The 19,695-nt window shown below is 41.3% G+C and overlaps 1 long non-coding RNA gene across 1 annotated transcript; it reads left to right on the top strand.

The window, feature by feature from the left end:
• The first annotated feature begins 8,224 nt into the window (after positions 1-8,224).
• Positions 8,225-17,204, top strand: LOC116980154. The gene is made up of 3 exons (XR_004413863.1): positions 8,225-8,268; positions 13,680-13,685; positions 17,195-17,204. It is a non-coding gene; the product is annotated as an uncharacterized LOC116980154 (long non-coding RNA).
• The last annotated feature ends 2,491 nt before the right edge of the window (positions 17,205-19,695 follow it).

The raw sequence follows: 19,695 nt of genomic DNA, 5'->3' as shown, positions 1-19,695 counted from the left end.
GTCCCATCCCCCCCCCCCCCCCCCCACCCCATGCTCAGTCTTCTTTTCTCCAAGGTAATAACACTATCACTATCAAACCCAACTTCCATTCTCAATATTTTCCAAGGCAACTTTCAGTGTGGCTAATACCAAATGGGCAACCAAGTCCAATATGGGCTGTGAATGAGCAAAGTAATCCAATTATCTAATCAAAACTACAAAAACAGCATAATAAAGGGGCTGTCCCACTTGGGCGACCTAATTGGCGAGTTTAGAAGCGTTTAGGAGAGTCTGAAAAATGTCATGTTGAAGACCTCCTTCGACCTCCTTTGACTATGTTAAAGACGAGCTTAGTCCAGCTATGACTAGCTACAAGTAACTTTGGGAAAATTGGACACCGAATAGTGGAGAGTGGAGACGACCTCCTTCGATCTCCTTCGACCTCCCTTCGACTATGATGAAGACTATCTACGACTACCTTCGACTACCCTTGATTACCTACGACTAACATGCCGACCTACTACGACCTACTTAGACTAAACCTACGAGTAAAAAAAGTATCTATTTTTTCCATGGCGACCATTTTTTACTGGCGGGCATTTTTCAACATGTTGGAAAATACGCCGCGACCTAGCTGAGGCCTCGAGTACACGGGGACTACTTTTGAGCATGAAGGAGAGTTACAAAGACCTCCTAGGACCTTGTGTCGACCATGCTGCGAGTATGAGTCGAGGGCAAACTCGCCAGAACTCGCGGATTAGGTCGTCCAAGTGGGACAGGCCCTTAAAACGCCTTAGAATTTGACATGTTTTTTTACTTACGTGTGACCATAGGGTCAAACGATAGGGTTGGATGATCAGCCATGATCATATTGAATGGCGGTGCAGGCTCGAAGGGCCGAATGGCCTACTCCTGCACCTATTTTCTATGTTTCTATGTTTTAATGAGCTGTACAGCAGAAAAACAGGCCCTACAGTCCATCTTGTCCATGCTAATTGAGTTGGGATATTGGACTGGCTCCATTTGCCTGAATTTGACCCATTGCCCTCTAAAGTATATATCTGTCCAAATGTCTTTCAAAGACACTTTGTCCAAATTTGTCACATTGCGTCCACAATTTCAAATGTCTTTTAAAAGGCACGATGCAAAAGTCAAAGAACAATAGCTAATTGTTTATTTTTGATGTCCTTCCAAAGTAGGATTTATTCATGTGCAATATAATCCAAGATGAAAAAGATTTATCTCCATGAAAGCACACAGTTAAAACTGCTTGGGATTTTAACAAATAAAAAGCAGAAGGGCTGCAGTCGGGTGCTGCAGTTTCTCATCAGTTCAGTAACTCAATTCTTGTAAAGCTCTCTCACTGTATGGTATCCAAACAATTAGAGTGCCATGGTTGAAATTGAAGGAGGCACGAACAAAGTGAGTGAAAATGGGCCACTGTAAAAGTTCAGTGTAATCATGGGACTACAATGAATAAAGATGAGAAAATCTCGTGGATCTAATACCTGCAAAAACCCGACGTATTTTTTCACCTCATCCACTCAGCTCAGTTTCCTGAGAAAAATTGTTCATCTATTGAAAGGAAGAACAGGTAAAGTTGTTCGGTGTGGTTTATTTATATTCTGGTTTTCAAAAAGTAGCTTTCAATGTTAGGTTATTCAAGAATGTACTCAAATTATTTCCAATGTTCAAACAATGGAGGATTTGTCAGGCCAGCAGAAGTCATTTGTCATTTGCTGCATCAATTATACACTGTAGCTACTGATGTTGCCAGAAATCAAAAGGAATAATGTTTCTAGCTCATTCTTCAAGTAAATGCATATTATAATTACCCAATGGCTGAAAATCAGAAACACAACAAATCCATAAGGGGAAGAGAAACAATGAACATTTCAGGTTGTGGACACTTCATTAGAGCAGCGAAGGACCTGGTTAAGTTGCAGGGAGGAGGATAAGGGAGAGGGGAATAGGAATTACCCCCTTGGAATGGGGTAAAATCAGGGTGCCTGTGCTTTATACAAGGTTATCTGGACAATGGGTGAATGGGAGCATTTGGGGTGAGAGAACCTGGGGAGCAAGGAGCGGTACAGTGGAACACCTGTATAGCTGCATTATAGCGCCAGAGATCCGGGTTCGATCCTGATTCTGGCTGCAGTCTGTACGGAGTTTGTACATGGGTTCGATCCTGATTCCAGCTGCAGTCTGTACGGAGTTTGTACATACTCCCTTTGACAGAGTAGGTTTTCTCCAAACGCTCAGGTTTCCACTGACATTCCAACGGCATGCAGGTTTGTAGGTTAATTGGCTTCTGCAAATTGGCCCTCGTGTGCACAATAGGACAAGTGTACAGCTGATCGCTGGTTGATGCAGACTCCGTGAGCCGAGGGATACTCCGTTTCCACGTTGTATCTCAAAACTAAATTAAACTAAACATAGACAACAGAAAGTAATATTTGCAACATTTTACATTCCTTTGTCTAAACCACTTGCATTTCAGTGCTATCAGCCCCAGTAGACAGTTCTGTTTGTGCTACATTCTGCTCTCACTAAATATAATGATTAGAGGGAGCAGCATATTGAAGACCAGTAACGTGAAGTGAAGCATGGCCCTATGTACTAACCATTCAAACTGATTGGTATTGGCAAAGGAGAGAACATAATGAGGGATAGAATGAAAATACCAAGGGGAGAAGATATCAGACAGCAAGGGCTGCAATTGGAGAGGGAATAGTAGAGAAGGTGAATAGGGATGAGCGCATAAAAGGCAAGCATAAGATACGCTGTGGAAACTACATCATTTTAAACTGGAAGTCATATTTCTCATTAGAAATGTTTCATTTCTCATGGGCGAAGTGGCTTGAGGTGCGTCTGGGAAATTTTATTATCCTTTGAGATGCAGGTGTTAGAAATTTAAAGTAAAAACAGAAAATTGTGAAAATGTTCATTAGGTGAGAGTATCTGTGGAGAAAGAGTTTGGATTTAGCCTTCATGCATTGTTTTTAATTAATATAAATTGTTCACTGCTCTTACATGGCAGGTCTGTTCCTAAATGATCAGCCATTTTGGAATTACAGGTTTTTGTTACTTTTCTTAAGCGGTGTATGGGTAATTCTGCTGTAAACCATGTTTCTATGACATAAATTGTATATAAAGTTAGTGATGAATTACGGAACAATATTTTCTTTACGCAGGCCAAACTGTTTACAATGTGATTTTTATTGAGAACTAGTGAACCACTTTAAAGTTACTTTGGAAATTGACAAGCATAAAAGTTATTTTTGGATTTAGACAGTGCAGAGGGGAAAACTTGTTTCTTTGTAACCTCCCTGCAGTAATCGGATACCATCGTCTCTGAAGAACACAGCTGCTACATTCACGGGAATAACTTCTATTGACACTTGTGCACTGATACTCTATTAAAAAATGTAACATGTGTAGGAAGAAATCGGTATGAACAAAATGACAAAAAGCAGTATGAATATTGACTTCTCTAACCCTTGCTTTCCCTCTCTTGCCATCCCTCCCCCTTCCCAGTTCTCCGGCCAGTATGACTGTCCTTGATTACATCCTCTGTTTGCTTTGTTGTTACCTTCTCATAGCTAACAATGATCTATCCTACATGTTCCTTGATCTTCACCCCCTTTGATGTCTCGTCCTCACACCTTACACTTCCTTATCTCCGTTTATATCCCCCTCCCCTGACTCTCATTCTGAGAAAGGGGCTCGACCGGAAATGTCACCCATTTCTTCTCTCTAGAGATGTTGCCTTTCCCACTGAGTTACTCCAGCATTTTGTGGAGAATCAATGTAACATACATGCATCAGAATGTGGAAACATGGAAATGCAAATGCTGGTTTAGACAAAAGGTCACACAGCTCTGGAGTAACTCAGCAGGTCAGGCTCAAGGGACAGCACAGTGGCATAGCGATAGAGCTGCTGCCTTACAGTGCCAGAGATTTGGGTTCGATCCTGACCACGGGTGCCGTCTGTACAGAGTTTGTTACATTTTCACTGTGACCGCATGGGTTTTCTCCTGTTGCTCCGGTTTCCTCCCACACTCCAAAGACATACACGACCGCAGGTTAATTGGCTCTTGTAAATTGTAAATTGTCCTTAATGTAGAATAGAATAGAATAGAATAGAATAGAATGCCTTTTATTGTCATTCAAACAACTTGGTTTGAACAAAATTGCATTTTCTACAGTCTTAACATTACAAAAAAACCCAAGATCCACACTTAACACAGTTTACATAAATATCCATCACAGTGAATCTCCAACACCCCCTCACTGTGATGGAAGGCAAAGTCTTTATCTCTTCCCTTTGTTCTTCTCCCGCGGTCCAGCAGTCCAACTGCAGTGTCTAGGCGAACTGGGGCTCCGATGTTAAAGCCCCCGGCGGACGATGGTAAGTCCTGTGGCCATTTAAGCCATGAGGGGCGATGTTAGACCCCGCTCCGAGTCCTTTAAACCCCGCGATTCCAGCGGGAGAAGTTGCCGTTGCGGGAGCTACGAGGAGCGGTCTCCCACCAGGAACCTGGAGCTCCCGATGTTCCTGTCCACCGGGCCTGAGGCCGGAGCCTCCGAAGCTCCGAAGTCAGGTCGCAGCCGACGCCACCACAGCTCTTCCCGTTCCGAAGACGGCCAGCTCCGCATTGTCAGGTCCGCAGGCTCCGCGACTAGAGCCCTCAGGTTGGTCCCGGTTGTAGGCTGCCGCCGGCTCCACGATGTTAGGTCCAACGACACCGGAGACCCAACAGGGAAAAAGTCCGGTCCCCGTACAGGGAAGAGATTATCGTCCCCCCCCCCCCCCACATACACACAGCTAAAAAAATAATAAAAACTAGTCAAAACATACATTTAATGTGTAGCATAGTGCTAGTGTACAGGGTGATCGCTGGTATGTTAACAATGCTGTATCTCTCAAAGTCCAAAACTCAAATATATGAAGTTGTTTTGCTGATTGTAAGGACATGAGGGTGTTTTTCTCACTTCTTATCGTCAAGCTCTGGTTGGTAAAACTTCCTGTTGAAGGAAATGGTAATCAACTTGCTTTTCAAATACTGCTTTCTCCAGAGAGTACTTGCTGAATCTTTGAGGCCACCAGAGTGGCAAGAACAATGCAGATAAAAGACAAGCTAAGTCTTAAGGGGCTGTCCCACTATACGAGCTAATTCAAGAGCCCTCCCGAGTTTAAAAAAAAATCAAACTTGTCTCTTAGCGGCTCGTACCGCTAACGGCAGGTACTTGGGAAATGCGGTAAGCTCGGGAAGAATCGTGAAGATTTTTCAACATGTTGATAAATGTCCACGAGAGCCCCGAATACCTACGAGCGGCCATTACCGTAAATCTCTGAGTTCAAATCAGAGGAAACTCGGGAGAAATCTTGAATTAGCTCGTACAGTGGGACAGCTGCATCAGCATCTGACTTTCACAAATAATGTTGCGATAATGATGGACCATGTTTCCATCTGAACCCATGGCCCTGACTCTATGTACAAATTATAAACTGTTCCTGTAAAAGGAAGTGGTTGAAGTGTGATTATTTATTGTGTGCATCAGACATGAATTGGAACCAGTGAAATTCTTAGCTGTTGCAGTTTTGCAGGGTCGTTAAACACAACACGACAAATAAATTACCGGTTATTCTAGCTAATCCAGAGCTAAAAATGCAACCTTAGTTCGATGAAGTGAATAGACAGGTATTGAGTTTGGTTTGTGGTTAGAGTTATGCAGGGTTTATGAGCCTGATGGGTGATAAGAAGAACCTGATGATAATGGTTGTCAGACACCTGATCCTTCGTTCCAATAGAAGAGGGTTGCGTGGGTCTTTGATAATATTAGTTACCTTCTTCCGGAGGTACTTCCTGTAGATCCCTTCAATGGTAGGGAGTGCTGCACAGGCAATGTTTACCACTTTCTGCAGCCTCCTTTGTTCTTGGGTTTTTGGGTTATCGATCCATGCTCTCCACCGTATAATGTAAATGTTTAATGCTCCTGTTACCCAGATGCTTCAGAGCAGAGTGGAGAGCCAGTGAGACAACTTCTGCTGCAAATCCATTGTGGAAAATTGAAGGGGAATTATTTCTCAGGCAAGAATTGATTTGCATTAAATCCAACCAAGTACTTCATCACAATGGATGTGAGTGTCACAGTTGGTAGTCATTGAGGCGTGTCTCCCTACTCTCCATGGGCACCAGTATTATGGATGATTTATTGAAGTAGGTGAGATCCTCGGATCATATTAGAGGGAGTTTGACGTTGTCCATGAAAACTTCAGCCAGTTGGTTCACGCAGGAGACACAAGAAGTCGCATATGCTGGAATCTTGAGCCAAACACAAAGTTCTGGAGGAAATCAATAGGTCAGGCAACGTCTGGGGAGGGAATGGACAAGTGGCATTTCAGGTTAGGACCTTTGGTCCACACAGGTTTTGAGAATGTGGCCAGTACACCATTAGGGCTGGATGCTTTCCGAGGGTTCCCCCTCAAGAAGGATCTTCAGATGCCTGCCTCAGGGACAGTGATTACAGGGGCATCGGGAGCTGGGAGGGATAAATCGTTGTTCTCACTTTTGAAGCAAGCATAGGAAGCATTGAAATTTCCTGGGAGTAATGCATGGTTGTCACTTGATGTCATCTTGTAGGAAGTGGTTTGCAGGCCCTGCCACGAGCATCCATCTGAGCCTTCAGTTTAGCCCGGAACTTTGACATCAACTGTGCATTTTACTTCATGAAAATAAATCAAATGAATAACCAATGACTTTGATTTAACGTAAATATTATATCACTGTACTGGAAGAAACTGCAGATGCTGATTTACACCAAAGATAGATACAAAATGCTGGAGTAACTCAGTGGGTCAGGCAGCATCTCTGGAGAAAAGGAATAGGTAACAATTTGGATAAGTCTAGTTTAGTTTAATGATACAGAGCGGAAACAGGCCCTTCGGCCCACTGGGTCTGTGTCGACCAGCAATTAACACTTTCCTACACACACACACGGGACAATTTTCACATTCACTAAGCCGATTTACTTATAATCCTGTATGCCTTTGAAGTGTGGGAAGAAACCGAAGATCTCAGAGAAAACCCACGCGTTCAAGGGGAAAACGTACAAACTCTGTACAGACAGCACCCGTAGTCAGGATCGAACCCGGGTCTCTGGCACTGCAAGCGTTGTAAGGCAGCAACTCTACTGCTGCGCTGCCATGCTGCCCACTGTGCCATACCATGAAGAAAGGTTGAGACCCTTCTTTAGACTTCAAACTCTGAAGAAGAGTTATGACCCTATTCCTTTTCTCCAGAGATGCTGCCCGACCGCTGAGTTACTCCATCATTTTGTGTCTATTATATCAATGTACACTGCTGAAAATCTTTGAGAAAATCCTGGCTCTCCGCGATGCACAATTTTATTTTCGACTCTAGCTCAGTAGCAAAGGAACAAACCCTCTCTCAAATGCAAGTTGTCATGATCATTTATTTTGGAGTTCTAAATCATATTTTTCCATACTCGATAATCTCAATGACTCATGTCACTGTACAAAACATAATAGGTTTTGAGTGGGCCTTACAACCAGTATATCTTACCTGGTATTTCATATGATAATGGCTGTTTTGGTCTTGGCCTCAGCATTTTCCTGCCTGTCCTCCAAAACACTCCACATCCATTTAGTTCTGAATGCTGAATGCTAAACCCTGAATACATTCAAGGCTCGGCTCAGCAAGGCTATGACAGCATCAACAGGTTTCTGGTTAAAATGCATTCTAAAGATCCATAGCTCTCAGAAGGAAATCCTGCTCATCGCTACATTAATTGGGTGAATCATTACTCAGAAATTATCCTACCTGGTTCTGGGTTGCTCCCTGAGAGAGAATGTGTTCCATCATGTATCATTTGAAGTTCCATTTGCAATCATATGTGCTTCAACATGATCACTTTTCTTTATTTCAACTCCAAACCCAGTTCAATTGTTTTTCATAAGATAAACATTTCAACTCAGAAATCAAAGCAGTGAACATTATCTAAAACTAATTTGAAGCAAGTATAGTTCTCCTTGAATTAAAAAAACTGCATTTTTTCACTGATTTTACATTTGCACTGAGTAGCACTTCCCTATTTTCATTTTGAATTCCCCTTCCAAAAATTCCCTTTCCAAACAGAGTGGCCCAGTGGCCCAGCTGATAAAGCTTCTGCCTGTCTGTGTGAAGTTTGCATGTACTGCCTGTGATCGTACTTATTTGTTCTGGGTCCTCCCGTTTCGTCCCACGTCCCATAGACCTGCAGTTGGTAGACTAATTGGCCACTGTAAATGGTCCCTACTGTGTAGGTGTTTGATAGAATGCAGGGGTTGTGGGAGGGTGGGGGGTAAAAAACTTGGATTAATGTAGGATTAGTGTAAAGGGATGATCGATGGTCAGCACAGAATCGGTGGATCAAAGGGTTAGGAAACCTCTGGTGTGTGTGTGTGTGTGCGTGTGCGTGTGCGTGTGCGTGTGCGTGTGCGCGTGCGTGTGCGTGTGTGCGTGTGCGTGTGCGTGTGCGTGTGCGTGTGCGTGTGCGCGTGCGTGTGCGCGTGTGTGCGTGTGTGCGTGTGTGCGTGTGTGCGGTCGGTAGCAAAGATCCTTTCGGATTGTTAGTCAGTAGATGCAGCTCACTTTGGTCACTCGAGGCTTTCCAGGCGAGTGACCAAAACCTCTGGCGACTCACGGAAACCTTGGGTGGGGTCAAGGTCACCAGAGGTTTCCGTTCAGGTTTCCTAAGTGGGACAGGGGCATTCGTTTTCTTAGTTCCTTGTATATCCCTATGGCTCTAGATAGACACAAATTGCTGGATAAACTCAGCGGGCCAGGCAGTATCTCTGGAGAGAAGGAATGGGTGACGTTTCTTCAGACTGAAAGTCACGGGAAAGAGAAACAAGAGATATAGATGATGATGTAGAGAGATATAGACCAAATAAATAAAAGATATGCAAAAAAGTAACAATGATAAAGGAAGCAGTCCATTGTTAGCTGTAGCTAGGTGAGAATGAAAAGCTGGTGTGACTTATGTGGAGTATGTGGCAGGGATGGAGAGAGAGGGGATGGCTCTATATCTCTAAGGTATTATCCGCTTTTAACAGTTTTGTTCCTTCATCATTATCTGCTTTACTAACTTTCCCTGCTTCAAATACAAGGACACCTAGATTCCTCAGTAAGCACCATTCTGTAGTTTCTTCCATTGACATTCCTATGGTATTGAGTCCTCTTTGAGTAATGTTAATCTTGACCTCAACACCAAAAACATTACAGATTTGAGAAACAGGAGGAACATTAAATAACAAATTCAAGGCATTCTGTAACATCCTAAATAAATATGTTTTTGTCTTTCCCATGTATGTGTTTATTCACATATCTCAGTAGTGAGAGGGAAATGATAAAAGAGAGAATATACTGAAGGATATGATGGACTGTGACAATCCTGCCTGAATTAATCAGAACTAATTTTTGGAAATACAAATATGCAGCTCATAAACATCTTGACATTATAACCACTAAGAATCCATATTTGGAGACGGAAGACATCTTTGTTGAAACTATATGACCATAACATGTTTCCCAAAAGATTTATTCGACAATCTTGCATAATCTTCCTGTACAATAATGAAATGAAACCAAAGGGTTGTCAGAAAGAAACAGCTGCATTCTGAATCAATTTTGCTTGTTTCAGATATCTGGGGGAAGTCGAAAGTAAGATATAATGCTTATTTAGCATTTCCCCCACCGCCTGAGGCTTCCTATATATCTTGCACACACAGCTCATCTCGTTAAACTATGACCCATTGAAGATGAAGATTAATATGACTGAAAAATCCATTGTAGTGTGTACTACAACTTCTTGATGCATGTTTGCACACTAAAGTGAAGGCAATTCACCCTTTGATCTAACAACTTTTGAATCCTCTCTACCAAGATTAACGGCAACCTATTTTCCACACGTAACTAAGGAAAATAATTTGCCCAATTTACCAGACCGAGAATTTGATATTGAGACCTGATAGCTACAATGTGTCCTGGTGGACGATGAGGTGCTGCCATTCAAGTTCAGTTTTGCCTTGCCAGTTAGATTTTGTGTAAACCATGACAAAACTAGCCCTATATATTTTATCCCTTATTCCAAAAACATTTTTCACACAGAGAGTGGTGAATCTGTGGAATTCTCTGCCACAGAAGGTAGTTGAGGCCAGTTCATTGGCTATATTTAAGAGGGAGTTAGATGTGGCCCTTGTGGCTAAAGGGATCAGGGGGTATGGAGAGAAGGCAGGTACAGGATACTGAGTTGGGTGATCAGCCATGATCATATTGAATGGCGGTGCAGGCTCGAAGGGCCAAATGGCCTACTCCTGCACCTATTTTCTATATTTCTATGTTTCTATATGTTTTTTTCTGAGCCTTGCATTAACTCAAAAGAACAGCTTGACTTTTCGGGTCGAGACCCTTCTTTGATTCCTTGCATTTAATGATGCCCATCTCTGCTAATAATATAGCTGAATATTAATGTTGATTAAATGATATTTCATAAAACAATTGAATAAAGTCAACTGAATCTTCTGTTCCAGTGTTACACTGGAGATAGTGCAGCAAAATAATTTTGACCCAACACAGGACAGCATCATCTCCAACATAAACTTGTAGTCCTGGGAAAAAATGTCAGGAACTGGTTGTTGAGGCTAATTCCACTTTATTCCATTGGGGGTACACGGGATCTATAGTATAACCTCAACAGGAATTCTCAATCCTGGTTTTGTATTTATCTATTGTTGTTTTCCTTCTGAATTCATTATATTGCATTAGCACGCTTTCCTATCAAATTATGGCGTTTCCTTCCCTATCTAATTCGGGTTTCTAAATCGAGACAAAGTAGTTTAATTAAAATGTATGGCTCAGCTAACTTTGATCATTGTTTAAAAGGCACTACGTCTGCTCGGATACCTGGGGTCAAGTTAGATAACTCCTGTAAACAGTTGGGGATCTCAGTGGTTATGTATAGTATTGCTCCTCGTAGCCAATAGTAGTCACGTTGTTGATTGACTACAACCATCAACAGGAGACCTGAAATGGGCGGCACAGTGGCGCAGTGGTAGAGTTGGTGCCTTACAGCGCCAGAGACCCAGGTTAGATCTTGACTACGGGTGCTGTCTGTTAGGAGTTTTACATTTTCCCTGTGACTGCTTGGGTTTTCTCCAGGAGGTTTCATCCCTTATTCCAAAAACATGCTGGTTTGTTGGTTAATTGGCTTCTATAAATTGTCCCTAGTGTGTAGGATAGAACAAGTGTAGGGCTGATTGCTGGACAGCATGGCAGGGTGGGCTGAAGGGCCTGTTTCCACTGTATCTCTAAACTAAACTGAACTATAATACTTACCTGTCAATGTTAGTCTGACTTAAAACTATCTCGTGTTTGAAGCTAACTTACATCTCTTATAAAAGGAGATACATCATGGACATTGGATCTGTTGGCATCTTTTGGGAATGTACTAGACAACAAATGACAAAGGACACCATGAAAAAACTGAGCCCCAAGGCTTTGAATAAAAGTCTTATTGAAGGAGGCACATAAGCAGAGTACCAACTTGTACACACAGGGTTCAAGACAAGAAGTATCCTATACAAATGATGGAAGAGATAGTTACGGAGGCCAATGACTGAAGTTCAACCCCATTGATCTGGATGCAACATCACTAACTCCTATAGACCTTACAAGTGCTATTGACTGTGAATACTATCAGCTGTGGAAGTATCCTTGCATAGAGCTCAATCTAGCCACCATAAACCTCTTAACCCATATTCATATGCTTCACCTCATCCCAACACTCATGCAAACCTCACACTCATAACCCACAATGTGAATTTAAGCAGTATTCCTAAAAATAATTCATAGAAACATAGAAACATAGAAACATAGAAACATAGAAATTAGGTGCAGGAGTAGGCCATTCGGCCCTTCGAGCCTGCACCGCCATTCAATATGATCATGGCTGATCATCCAACTCAGTATCCCGTACCTGCCTTCTCTCCATACCCTCTGATCCCCTTAGCCACAAGGGCCACATCTAACTCCCTCTCAAATATAGCCAATGAACTGGCCTCGACTACCCTCTGTGGCAGAGAGTTCCAGAGATTCACCACTCTCTGTGTGAAAAAAGTTCTTCTCATCTCGGTTTTAAAGGATTTCCCCCTTATCCTTAAACTGTGACCCCTTGTCCTGGACTTCCCCAACATCGGGAGCAATCTTCCTGCATCTAGCCTGTCCAACCCCTTAAGAATTTTGTAAGTTTCTATAAGATCCCCTCTCAATCCTAGAGAGTATAAACCAAGTCTATCCAGTCTTTCTTCATAAGACAGTCCTGACATCCCAGGAATCAGTCTGGTGAACCTTCTCTGTACTCCCTCTATGGCAATAATGTCCTTCCTCAGATTTGGAGACCAAAACTGTACGCAATACTCCAGGTGTGGTCTCACCAAGACCCTGTACAACTGCAGTAGAACCTCCCTGCTCCTATACTCAAATCCTTTTGCTATGAAAGCTAACATACCATTCGCTTTCTTCACTGCCTGGTGCACCTGCATGCCTACTTTCAATGACTGGTGTACCATGACACCCAGGTCTCGCTGCATCTCCCCTTTTCCTAGTCGGCCACCATTTAGATAATAGTCTGCTTTCCTGTTTTTGCCACCAAAATGGATAACCTCACATTTATCCACATTATACTGCATCTGCCAAACATTTGCCCACTCACCCAGCCTATCCAATCACCTTGCAGTCTCCTAGCATCCTCCTCACAGCTAACACTGCCCCCCAGCTTAGTGTCATCCGCAAACTTGGAGATATTGCCTTCAATTCCCTCATCCAGATCATTAATATATATTGTAAATAGCTGGGGTCCCAGCACTGAGCCTTGCGGTACCCCAATTCATATTCATTCATAAAAATGACCTGCTCTCTGGGGATAAACACAAAATATTGGAGTAACTCAGCAGGACAGACAGCATCTCTGGAGAGAAGGAATAGGTGACATTGTGGATCAAGACGCTTCTTCAGACTCTCCGGAGAGTTGAGAGGGAACCTTGTTTTTGGAGCCTTTCTGACTTTCCTTTCTTCACTGTTTCAAGAGCAGAAAGCGCGTTATAATGGTGAGTGGTGGTGGAAATACTGTGTGGAATGGATTATGCACCAACTACCATGAGGTGAACACATGGAACGCAGGAGGTGAGGGGATCCCCCACATACTTCCCCCAAATTCTTGGTGAGTACAAAAAATATTGACTTCCTTGATTTTGTTTAATGACCCGTACAATTCCTTGTGACTCCATTAAGTGGGAACAATTATATTTAAATAATAATTATACCTAAAATATATTAAGTATGACATAATATTGGAGTTAAGAACACTTAAAATGGAAATTGTATTGATGTCAAGTGAACCAAAAGTACATACAACCAACAGCTGATGTTATCATGTTTGCTTAGTGCTGGCAACCAAAGATGGATTTCTCCATTATTTTTTGAATGCACTGTGTCCAGCTCCTAGCAGTTGTTGTTCATTATGAATAAGTGTTCGGCACAGACTAGAAGGGCCGAGATGGCCTGTTTCCGTGCTGTAATTGTTATATGATTATATGGTTAATAACTCTTACTCTTGAGTAAGACCATGACATCTAGTTTACAGTGTAGTATGAGATGTGTACGAACATGGCAAATTAAACAAACCTGGGGACCGATAGTTCCTTTTCTTTCTTTCTTTTAAAATCTTTTTAATAGTTTTTTTCAAAAGCAAAAACAAACGAACAAAAAAGTAATGATAAACATAACAGTGATATTGATACATAGGGATCAGGGTTACATTAATGACAGGAATAACCTAAATATGAGTCCAGTGTCAACATACACATTGAATATAGACTTCTCGGTCTCTATGTAAATATAGTTATGTGTTTAAAAGATAACTTATATGTATAAAAACAAAAAGATAAAAAGATAAAAATTGAAAAAACAAAAAAACAAAAACCCCCTAAACTAAAGAAGAAAAAGCAAAAAAAAAAAAGCAGAACAGAATCTGGGCTGCAAAGAGTTTCAACAATTTAAATCCTTGTTTGTCGTCAAGTCTGTTCCACCGTATACCAGTAAAAAATATTATTATAACAGTTGGAGAGGGGACAATTTATGTTGTATGAAAATGTTGAATAGATCTTCCCCAAGTCCTATCCTAACCAAGGGTTCAACAATGTCACTCCTAATTTTTTCTAAATTTAAACATGATATCGTTTCAGTACCAATGGAATGTGGTTGGAGAATTAGAGTCTTTCCATTTAAATAAAATAGATCTTCTGGCGATTAATGTGGTAAAAGCAATCAACCGATGGGCGGAACAGGACAGATGAGTAGAATCTACCATTGGTAGCCCAATAATTGCAGTAATAGGATGAGGTTGTAAATCAATACCTAAAACTACAGAAATAGTATCAAAAATTTATTTCCAATATTTTTCCAAAAGTGGGCAGGACCAAAACATATGAGTCAGTGAGGCCACTTCAGAATTACATCTGTCACAGGTAGGATTTATTTGACGATAAAAACGAGCTAACTTATCTTTTGACATATGAGCTCTGTGAACCACCTTGAATTGTATCAGAGTGTGTCTTGATACACATTGAGGAAGTATTAACTAATTGAAGAATCGTCCCCCATATCTCTATAGATAAAGAAATTTGAAGTTCTCTTTTCCAGTCATTCTTAATTTCATCAAATGTATCTTTTTTTAATTTCAAAATCAACTCATAAATAGTCGTTATTAAACCTTTCTGATAAGGGTTCAAATATTAAAAAATTTCCAAGATATCGGTTTGATGTGGTAAAGGAAAAAAGGGTAGAGTAGCCCTCAAAAAATGTCAAATTTGTAAATATCTAAAGAAATGTGAGTTAGGTAAATTATATTTATTGGAGAGTTGTTCAAAAGACATAAAACAACCATCCGAAAACAAATCACGAAAAGCTGCTAATCCTTTCCTCTTCCATAACAGAAAGGCTTGATCAGTGCCAGAAGGTTGGAAGAAAAAATTAGATATGATAGGACTCGATAAAATAAAGTCATTGAATCCAAAAAACGTACAAAATTGAAACCATATTCGAAGTGTATGTCTTATTATTGGGTTAGTCGTATATTTATTCAATCTCGTAATTGTAAAAGGTAACGAGGCCCCTAGAATAGAAGCCAATTATAACACTTGCATAGAATCACGTTCAAAATGTATCCATCCTGGACATTGGGTATCTTCTAAATCTTTTGTCCAAAACATTAAATAACGAGCATTAACTGCCCAATAGTAAAATCTATGATTCGGCAGTGCCAAACCACCGTCTTTCTAATTCCTGTAAGTATTTTTTACTTAGTCTGTAATTTTTATTCTGCCATATATATAAGGAAATTTTGGAGTCAATAATATCAAAGAAAGATTTAGGAATAAAAATTGGTATCGTCTGAAATAAATATAAAAATTTAGGTAAGATTAACATTTTAATATTCTTTAAAAAAACCCGCAAAAACCCCCCCAAAAAAACAAAAAAACATTTCAATTAGGATGCAATTAACTGTTTAAAAAACAGGGTGATCAATATTGGGCACATAAACATTCACCATAACAACTTTTTGGTTATGAAGAACACCAGAAATCACCAAAAATCTACCATATGGATCAGAAATTGTTTCATAATGAACAAACGGAATTGAGGAGTCAATAAAAATAGAGACTCCTTTCACCTTAGCCTGTGAATTTGAGTGAAACTGCTGTCCTCTCCAAAACTTGAAAAATCGTTGATTGTCGTCTTGCCTTACATGGGTTTCCTGAACAAAGATAATCTGAGCATTTAGTCTACAAAGAACTTTAAAAAATGTCCTCTTAATGGGATGGTTCAAACCATTCACATTCCATGAAAGGAAGTTAATACATTCATCCATATTGTTTGTAAAAATCATGTGGGGTGTAAATGGTTAATTTCTTAAAGAATAATAGTTCATGATACTGGAAGGAGAAAAATCTAGGGCGGAGCCAGAAGTGACGACATTTCAGACATTTTTGTTGTTCAGATTCTGCACAGATAAAAAAAACTAAGCTAGAAACAAAAGACCCCCCCCCACCCACCCCCCCTCCCACCCCCCACCCAACTTTTTAGTTATCTTCTGTTGCTCTTTAAACATTACCCAATCCTCTTGCTGCCCGCTCATCTTTGTTATGTTGTACTTCTCTTTTACATTTAAATTGTCCCTGACGTCCCTTTTCAGCCACATTCGCCCCTTACTCCCCTTAGATTTTTTATTCCTCTTTGGAATGAACTGATACTGCACCTTCTGTATTATTCCCAGACATACCTGCCATTGTTGTTCCACTGTCATCCATGCTAGAGTATCTTTCCAGTCAATTTAGGCCAGCTTCTGCCTCATGGTTCCATAGCCCCTTTGTTCAACTGTAACACTGACACCTCTGATTTTCCCTTCTCCCTCTCAAATTGTAGATTAAAATTTACCATATTATGGTCACTAGCTCCTAATGGCTCCTTAACCTCAAGTTCCCTTGTCAAATCTGGTTCATTACACAACACTATTACACAACACTATTGCCTTCTCCCTTGTAGGCTCCAATATAAGCTGCTCCAATAATCCATCATGGAAGCACTCCACAAACTCCCTTTCTTGGGGTCCAGTACCAACCTGATTTTCTCAGTCTGCCTGCATGATGAAACCTCGCAGTTCTCAGGATACTAGAGAGCTAGATAGGGCTCTTAAAGATAGCGGGTTCAGGAGATATGGGGAGAAGGCAGGAACGGGGTACTGATTGGGGATGATCACATTTAATGGCGGTGCTGGCTCGAAGGGCCGAATGGCCTACTCCTGCACCTATTGTCTATTGTCTATTGTCCTCTTGTTCCCGATGTCGTTTGTGCCTACCAATGTTACTAGATATTCCTCTGACTTGTCCTGCCCATCTAATCTATGATTGTTTCAACAACATTTAGCAGCTGGTAGAGGAGGTATGGGTGGAACAGAATGTAGTCATGACATTTATTGTGAAATATTCTGTGTAGCCAGGACATGTGGATGTGGATAAGCTCTCATGTGGCATGCCCACTGTACACTGTTCATGTGTCGGCGTGGGTATGACAACAGCACGGTGCACCCTCAGATTAGCCTTTAAGCTGATTCCTCTGCACTCGCACACTTTCCTTCTCAGTCTTACGAAAGCTTAGCTGGCTTTTGCTATACTGTCATTATCTTCACCATCTTCTTCTTCTTGCGTATGGTGTGCACAGCCTAAAGTTGTAGGACAACTTGTTCTATTTGATTTTATTTGATTGTACACGCCGGGTTGATTGCATTCGCAGAAACAGGGCGGGCCATGTGAAGGTTGCAATCTTACACATCATCTTCACCATCAATGTTGAGAGAGTGCTGCCCAGGCATGTAAACATGCCTACTGGTGAAAGTCTCTGATCCTTCACAAGAATGTTAGGTCTTTGGTGCAGGTTGGTGCATGATTGCTATTTTCTTTGTGAGGCCAAAGTTGCCACAGGCACTGGCAAATTTCTCCATGCTTTCCTGCATATCAGCTATGTCCATGTCCTCTGGTTCTTGATTTTCCTACTCTGCAGAAAAGACCCTATCTATTGCCCTCATGATTGCACACACTTGTAGACGATCGCCCCTCAGCCTCCTGCATTTCAAGGAATAAAATTCTATCCAGCCCAATTTCTCCCTTCAGCTCAAGTCCTGGCAAAATCCTTGTATAACTTCTCTGCACTCTTTCCAGTTTAACAACATCCAGTCTGAAGAAGGGTCTCAACCCAAAACGTCACCCATTCCTTCTATCCAGAGATGCTGCCGGACCCGCTGAGTTACTCCAGCATTTTGTGTCAATCCTTCCTATAGCTACGGTCTCCGAGTGACAAAGGTCCATAGCTGTTCAGTGCTGAAGTAAGGTTGAGGTTGAGAGTGTGCAGGGTGATTCAAGAGCCTAATGGTTGATGTGAAGAAGCTGTTCTTGAAGTAATGGTTCTCAGACTCCTGTATCTTCTTCCTGGTGCAAGCAGCGAGATGAGCCTGTGCCCAGGGTGGTGTGGCAGTACTTCCAAGAGATCCCTTCAATGGTGCAGAGGTCAATATACATGGCGGAACTGAGCATGTTCTATACTTTCTGCAGCCTCCTTCATTCTCGACCATTCGAATTATTGAACCAGCCATGATACAATCAATAAGTATGCTCTCCATTATACACCTGCAGAAGTTCGATAGAGGTTTCAGGAACATGTCATATCTCCTCAAACCACTGAGGCAGTAGACGAATTGTGAACTTTCTCTGTGATTGCATCAATGTTCTGAGTCCGGGAGTGCTCATCAGAGATGTGCATGACAGAGCCTGAAGCTGTTAACTTTCTCATATGCCATCCACTGATGAAGACTGGTGCATGGTCTCTAGGTTTTCCATTCTGGTCAATAATCATCTCCTTGATCTTGATAACATTGAGAGCTAGATTATTATTATTCTGGCACCAATTAACCAAAATATCAATCTTGCTCCTGTATGCTGATTCATTGTTACCCATTGTTCATCCACGATCCAATGGTGGTGGTGTCGTCAGTGGATCTAATGATGGCATTTGAGCTGCTTATGGTGACATGGTCACAGGTGTAGAGAGAGTAGAACAAGGGGAGTGAGCACGTAAATGCCCCTGTGCTGGATGTCAGGGAGGACAAAGCGATGTTGCCATTTCATACATTGAGGTCTGCCCATGAGGAAGTTGACTAACAACGTGCAAATAGTTGATGACCCTTAGTAGTAGATAGTAGATAGTATTGTTGACAACATTTGACATGTGTCCAACATTAGAAGACTAGGTGTGGAGGTTGGCTGGAATGCTGAGATCCCAAATACAGTGCCGGGGTGAAATATCATTGCACAGATAATATGTCTGTTCTACATACCTCTGAGCGGGTGAAGATGGAAAATAAACCATTTATGACTAGGCAAGGAAATTAAAGCGAGTATTAAATTGAAGGAGAAGGACTTGGTGGCATAGTTCAGCAGTAGTTTTATGCTGGAGATAAATTCAGACTCAAGCAGAAGAAGACAAAACAAAATCAAGTAATAGAAAATAAATTGAGGACAAGTTCATAAGTTCATATGTCATAGGAACAATTTTAGTCCATTTAACCCATCGAGTATATTTTGCCATTCAATCATGGCCAATCTATCTTTCCCTTTCAACCCCATTCCCCTGCCTTCTCCCCATAACACGTGACACCCTTACTAATCAATATTTATAAATTAGTAAGATAATAAAACAAAAAACATTCTTTAAGTGCATAAACCGAATCAGGTCCTGAATGAACAAAGGCCCTTCTGGAAATGACCCTGTAGGGGACAGTTATAGAGAACAATAAAATGTTAGTAGACGTTTGTAGTATTTTTAACTACAAAACGTTCACTGTTTATGGTATAAAACGTTATGGACATCCCACTGATAGCAAGTAAAAGTAGGGGAGAAATAAAAATGCCATCACCATTTCTATAACATTATTGTCAGGCAAAATGATGGAGGCCCAGGCTAATTGTTGGTACAGGGGTTGGAACCAATTATTAAGGAGTTGAAAACAGTCCATCTGGAAAGTCATAATCAGGTTGTGCAG

This window comes from Amblyraja radiata, chromosome 13, assembly GCF_010909765.2.
Source record: "Amblyraja radiata isolate CabotCenter1 chromosome 13, sAmbRad1.1.pri, whole genome shotgun sequence".
NCBI lineage: Eukaryota > Metazoa > Chordata > Chondrichthyes > Rajiformes > Rajidae > Amblyraja > Amblyraja radiata.
Note: the sequence above shows the minus strand (reverse complement) of the source record. Positions and strands in the feature narration are given on the sequence as shown.